The sequence below is a fragment of the Somniosus microcephalus genome, unplaced genomic scaffold (genome assembly GCF_052327205.1).
Source record: "Somniosus microcephalus isolate GS21.2 unplaced genomic scaffold, FLI_Smic_1.0 unresolved_chr9, whole genome shotgun sequence".
Classification (NCBI taxonomy): domain Eukaryota; kingdom Metazoa; phylum Chordata; class Chondrichthyes; order Squaliformes; family Somniosidae; genus Somniosus; species Somniosus microcephalus.
The window spans coordinates 31,872,201-31,879,429 of NW_028225187.1; positions in this window are offsets into that span (position 1 = coordinate 31,872,201).

Sequence of the window (7,229 nt, forward strand, 5' to 3'; positions counted from 1 at the left end):
GCACAAAGTTTGTATCTGGGGAATGACCATACGGTTCTGCCTGTCTTTCCCTGGAGACTCCCTCCAAATGATTGGCTAAGACAGGGGAGGGAAAATGTATTTCTGGTGTCTTTCACTCATATTCTGCTGCATATTTAAAATATATATATTTATTTTAATCAATAAATATTCTGGGATGCGGCACAATACGAAAATGGAAACAATTAATTTTGGTGATGGTGCCAAAACGTTTAATCTCTTTTTCTGAAAGTTAGAGAAAGGAATAACAAAAATTCTGTAGGTTCCTTATGGGCATTCCATATATTGCTATAGCGCATTGTTGGTCTGTTTTATCTACTTATCGATCTATCTTTTTGTGTTTGATTTACTAATTATCTAACTATGTCTGTTTATTCATCATCAGTATCACAAATAATCAAAGGCATGCACCAATAGGACAATTGAAGTTCCAATTATGGATTGTACCAGTAGAATAGTACAGGTTCTAACCATAGACTCTAACCATTGACCCGTAGTGTTAGGGGAATTCAATACGTGGGGTTACAGGGATAGGGTGGGATATGTGTTGGTGTAGGGGTTACGGGGATCGGGTGGGATATGTGTCGGTGCAGGCTCGATGGGCCGAAATGGCCTCTATCTGCACTGTGGGGTTTCTGTGATTCTGTGATTGATCAGTGGGACAGTATAATTGACAAACAAAGGCCTGTACGAGTAGGACAATAAAGTTTCAAAAAGATCTGCAGCAATAGGACAATTTAAACAGTCAACAGAATATCTGAGCTACTTTAGGTACTACTCATAGGCATGCACATATAGGACAGTATAGCAAATGATTAGAGACATGCAGCAGTCGGACATTATAGGCACTATTTATAGACCTGTACCAGAAGGACAGTGAATGTACTGAGCATTGCCCGGCACCCGTAGGGCTATATATGTACTAATTACTAACTGCACGAGTAGTAAATTACAAATTCCTTATCCAGTGTCTCTTTATCGCTCCCAGTCATAGACAAACACCAATTGAACTGCGCAGATTCTAATTAGAGTTCGCCACAATAGTAAAGAGTTGGTATTTATTGCAGATCTGGGCAAAGAGGACAGTATCACTACCAATAGCTGACCTGTACTAGAAGTGGTGTCTACGTATTGATCATATACATTCTGCAGTAGGAGAGTCGAAGCAGCAATCATGGACCTGCACCAGTAGGTGATATCTAGAGTGAGCCTGAGAGAGGAACAATACTGTGCGACTCAAGGAGATGCCCCATATAAGTCTGGTATTAGGCTTCAGTAATTTGAGGTTCGAATCACCCATTTGCTAAACATTAATGACGAGATTGAACTCGCGGGACTTAAATGGTTAATTGTGCCAGAGTGTAACAGGTTCAGTGGTCTGATTTCTCGCTGGTATCAGCACTTCGCCTCCCTTCCCCCTCTAACGTTGTACCAGGCCATATACACAGAGCTGGGGTGACCGCTTCCCTAAGCCTGTGGAAAAAAACAAGCCTTCAGACTGGGGCCACAGAGCAGGCTGGTATTTCAGTTAACGGTATAAGCTGTGGTTAGAATAAATCATATTTAAAACAGTTTGAAGAGATGTCTCCAGCATGGATGCCAACTGTTCCCTTCTGATAAGAATTTATTATAAAACTGACAGGGCTCAGTTAACTTTTCAGCGTTAGGGTGGACTCGTCATCACGTCTGGTTTGATTTCCTATTGTCTCCAATGTGGTCAGCAGTCAGACTGATCTCAGTGTGCAGTCGCCTGGTGCATGAACAGTGAGCTCCACAGCTGTAGACTGCTTCTTGGGGAACTCGCTCCAGCCGCTGTCTCCTCATTCACCGTAAGTACAGACTCGGGATCTGTGCGTGCAGGCGTTTGGTACTGAAGAATTAGAACAGTGTCAGCGGCTGAATGTGATTCTATGATTTCACTTTTCACGTGAACAGAACTGAAAACAGCTGATCCGAAGCACGCGTCTTCACAGAGGGAGGTGGACTGCTGCTCGGATCCCCCGCATTCGAAATGAAGCACATCTGTCGCCTTCTGATCTTCAGTAAGTGAATCTCAAATATTTCCAGTGCCTTTGAAAATCAACGTCACTCACCCCGGACCGTTAATCAGATTAATAAGACTCATTCTGTGAGAGGGATCATCACTCTAAATTAATATTCAGACTTTATTAAGGTCAAACATTCAATTAAAAAGCATTGAAATGTCATTTCTATGCTTCAGTTTTAATCAGAATTGAATGCAACAACAGAAATATGTTTGCTTAGTCAGGCTAACAGGATCTTTCTGCTCATCTAAGGGGAACCTTCTTTACTATTAAAGGTTGCAGCCCAATTAAGATTGCTTCTAAACGGTCCAATGTTCATTATTTTACCAATTATTTAGCCTCACCTGCAGAATCTGGTTGGACATTTCTTATTGTTCTAGTTTTGCTTATTAGGAAAAAAAAAAAATTTTTATACGCTTCATATCAAATATCAGCGTTGGCTCAGTTAACTCACTCTTACAAATTGCTATTAATACATGCGGTGAGATTTACAGTGTGTGGCTTCTGTAGCTAGATGTTAAACCTGGTCCGTATCATTGCTTGATGATTCGAGTACCACAGGCAAGTTTCTTGTTAACATCTGCCACAGAGAGAGAGAGAAAGATAGAGAGAGAGAGTCAGAGCGAGAGACAGATAGGGACAGAGAGAGATAGATAGACAGAGATTGGAAGAAAGTAACAATCTCGATGTGCACGAGGGAGAGTGACAGAGAGAGAGAACGGACAGGAGTGGTTTTCAACTCAGCTTTTCACATTCACTATGAAGGGCTTATTTTATTTTCAGGTGTGAGGGACAAAATAAATATTAGCGGGATGACATCCCTTGAGTTAACAAAGCTGAGGAGAACACATTTACTATGATTTTACTTGAGCTAAACTGACGGCTTTAGGGGGTTTGGCAGGGAATTTTAAAATGCTGGATCTTCAATATTAATTTCTGATGCTGTTTCCTGGAATTTAGACAGAAGTGACTCTTTATGGTCACATGACATTGAGGCTGCCTTCCTGTGAGATGCTGACCTCAGCGCTCTATTGTCTTGTTACCCACTGGACCACAAGACCAGCAAACACGAAAAAACAACAGGGCTTGCATCTTTAATGTACCATCGACTCCTTCACCAGAATCTCATCTATTTTAGTAACTTGACATTAGTTGTGGGACCATGTTGATTAAATCTAGTTCGACAGATTAATGAGGTAGAGCATAAAAGATGTGAAGTTAATCTCAAATTGATCATTCTTAAGCATATAATAGGCCCCATGATTTATGTGTTGCACAGCACATGAAACCCACTTTTTGGAAATATTGGCCTAACTGAATGCTTGAAACATTCACCCTATTGAGTCCTAGCTGGACGAAAGTCCCAGGGTCTACATGTTGAACAATGAAATACAGACACATCTGCATTGATCATTGACCTGTTTGCAATTATTTCTGCAAAGTTTGCAGCAACAAGCATTGCCTTAGTAGTGTGATTCCTGTGGTCTGAGGTGTGACAAAAGCTTTCTGCTGCTTTCTGCTTCTAGCTGCTGGGTCATGTACTGTCTTCACGAGTATCAGTTGCAACCCTGGCAAAACTTGTAATTCTGATTAGGTTAAAGATGAGTTAACTGATAATAGGAACATTACAACAGGAGTAGGCCATTCAGCCCTTGGAGACTGCTCTGTCATTCAACTATATCATGATTGATCTGTACCTCCACTCCAATTACCCCACTTGCTCAACATCCATTGTTACCCATACTCAACTCGTGTCAGCCATGGCTCAGTGTATAGCATTCTCGCCTCTGAGTCAGAAGGTTCGTGGATTCCGGTCCCAATCCAGGGACTTGAGCACAATCATCTAAGCTGATACTCCAGTGCAGTGCTGAGGGAGTGCTGCACTGTCGGATTGGCTGTCTTTCGGATGAGATGTTAAAGTGACGCCCCTTCCAGGGCGTTTATCCCTGGTGCCCTGGGCAATATTTGTCCATCAATGACGTAACAAAAACAGATAATCTGCTCATTATCAACATCATTGTGTGAACATTGGCTGCCACATTTCCTACAGTCACTTAACTTTAAAAGTCTTTCATTGGTTTTAAAATGCTTTCGGAAGTTCGGAGGTCTTGAAAGGTGCTATAGAAATGCAACCATTTCTTTCATTTTTAACAATAAATTATCGATCTCCATCTTGATAGCAGCAATTTACCCCCAGAATCCACAGCGTTTTTTGCAAAGAGCAATGCAATTTCTCACTACACATTGTGTGAAAAAGTGCTTCCTGATTTCCATCCTAAATGGCCTATAAACAATTTTAAAGAAATGTTCCCTGCTCCTTGACAGAACAATCACACTCAGTGGCTCTCAGAACAATGAACATTTCAATCTTTGTCAGTTTCCTTTCATCTGGCAGCAGCTTTTCCATGTAGTCCTCAGAGCATTAGGAACTTAAATAAAAACAATTTATCTTTGTTCGTGAGAGGGTCAACTGGAATAATTCGATGTATTAATATTTTACATTTACTTCAACTGAACTGAATACCTGGCGGCACATATAGACGGGCGGCAGATGTGTTACTGATTGTTTTATGTCCCTGCTGAAATAGAATTTCATGCCCTGGGTTTTTCCTGTATTCAGCTGCCTTACAGCTTAGCAGCTTAGGTCAACCTTGAAGATGGTCTCAGATAATGAAACATATTTTACATTGTCTTCTCTCTTTCAGTGCAAATTACTCATCAGGCGACCACACAAGGTATGATGACAATAATGTTCACTATTGATAATAATCCAGTTTGTGGAATGAACGTTTCCAATTTATAGCAGTAGGACAACAAGAATCCAGCAATGGAGTAATTATCAACTGTTCGCCCAAGCATAAAACTGACCTTCTGGATACGCGACTATAAGAGAGACGCTCGATCATCATTTTCATTGATTGGTGGGGATATAAATTGGGTGGTTTCTCTCATGGTCTTCCAATCTGAACCCCAATTTTAAGCCTCAGTGCCAAGTTTAATGTCTAAAACAATACAATAAAGATAACGTGGCCTAGAAATTGGTCTGGGTACCTACCAAATCATTTCACTGAAGATTGGCAGTGAGTAATAATAATTGAGTAAAGAAATGGATGGCTAGATAGACAGCTCTTTGAAGAAGTAACAGAGAATGCTGATGAAATTAGTGCGGTAAAATGTTATGTATATAGACTTTCAAAAAATGCTTAATGAAGTATCACATAACAGAGTTGTTAGCAAAAATGGTATTGTGATCGTGGTGACTATAGAAACATAGAAACATAGAAGATAAGAGCATGAGTAGTCCATTCGGCCCCTCGAGCCTGCTCCGCCATTCAATGAGATCATGGCTGATCATCCAAATTCAGTATCCTGTCTCTGCCTTCTCCCCATATCCCTTGATCCCTTTAGCCTTAAGAAATATATCCAACTCCTTCTTGAATATATTTAATGAACTGGCCTCCACCGCCATCTGTGGCAGAGAATTCCACAGGTTCACCACTCTCTGGGTGAAGAAATTCCTCCTCATCTCAGTCCTAAATGGCTTACCCCTTATCCTTAGACTATGACCCCTGGTTCTGGACTCTCCGGCCATCGGAAACATCCTTCCTGCATCTACTCTGTCCAGGCCTGACAAAATTGTATAGGTTTCGATGAGATCCCCTCTCAATCTTCTAAACTCCAGTGAGTATAAGCCAAATCGACACAATCTCTCCTCATACGTCATTCCTGCCATCCCAGGTATCAGCCTAATGAATCTTCCATGGCAAGAACATCCTTCCTCAGATAAGGCGACTAAAACTGCACACAATACTCAAGGTGCGGTCTCACCAAGTCCCACTACAACTGCAGCAAGATATCCTTGTTCCTGTACTCGAACCCTCTTGCTACGAAGGCCAACATACCATTTGCCTTCTTAACTGCCTGCTGCACCTGCATGCTTACCTTCAGCGACTGGTGCACAAGAACACCCAGGTCTCTTTGCACTTCCCCTTCTCCCAATCTATTGCCATTCAAATAATAATCTGCCTTCCTGCTTTTGCCACCAAAGTGGATAACCTCACATTTATCCACATTATAGTGCATTTGCCATGTTTCTTCCCAATCACCCAAACTGTCCAAATCATACTGGAGTTTCACGACATTCTCCTCACAGCATACCCTCCCACACAGCATTGTGTCGTCTGCAAATTTGGAGATATTACATCCAATTCCCTCGTCCAGATCATTAATGTATATTGTGAACAGCTGGGGTCATAGGACCGATCCTTGTGTTACCCCACTAGTCACTGCCTGCCACTCGGAAAATGACCCGTTTATTTCAACTCTTTGCATTCTGTCCGCCAACCAGTTCGCTATCCAAGTCAATACCATGCCCCCAATCCCATGTGCCTTAATTTTGCACGCTAATCTCTTATGTGGGACCTTATCGAAAGCCTTCTGAAAGTCCAAATACACCACATCCACTGTTCTCCCTTATCTATTTTACCAGTTACATCGTAAAAAATTCCCTAAGATTGGTCAAGCATGATTTACCTTTTGTAAATCCATGTTGACTTTGTCCGATCCTGTCACTGCTTTCCAAGTGCTCTGCTATTACATCTTTTATAATGGACTCTAGCATTTTCCCCACTACGATGTCAGGCTTACCGGTCTATAATTTCCCGCCTTTTCTCTTCCACCTTTTTTGAATAGTGGGGTAAGATTAGCTACCCTCCAATCCATGGGTACTGTTCCAGAGTCTATCGAGTTCTGGAAGATGACCAGCAATGCATCTATTATTTCTAGGGGCACTTCCTTAAGTACCCTGGGATGTAGATTATCAGGCCCTGTGGATTTATCGGCCTTCTGTCCCATCAATTTTCCTAACACCATTTCCCTACAAATACTGATTTCTTTCAGTTCCACCCTTTCATCAGACCTATGTACCCCGGTGTGGTAAACCACTGTTATACCTGTCCGTATGTGTATGTGTATTCCACTAGGTACAGGTCTGGACATGCCTCGGCTGACTCCTCCCACTATTCCAGGTATATTAGTGACTACCTCCCAGTCCCTTAGTATTTTGGACGGATCGACCACTCGAGACTAGACCTTCATTCTTTAGTTAATAAAAGCCTGGTTGTTACTCGCTTAACCTCAGCCTTTTGAGTAATTGATGGCGCATCG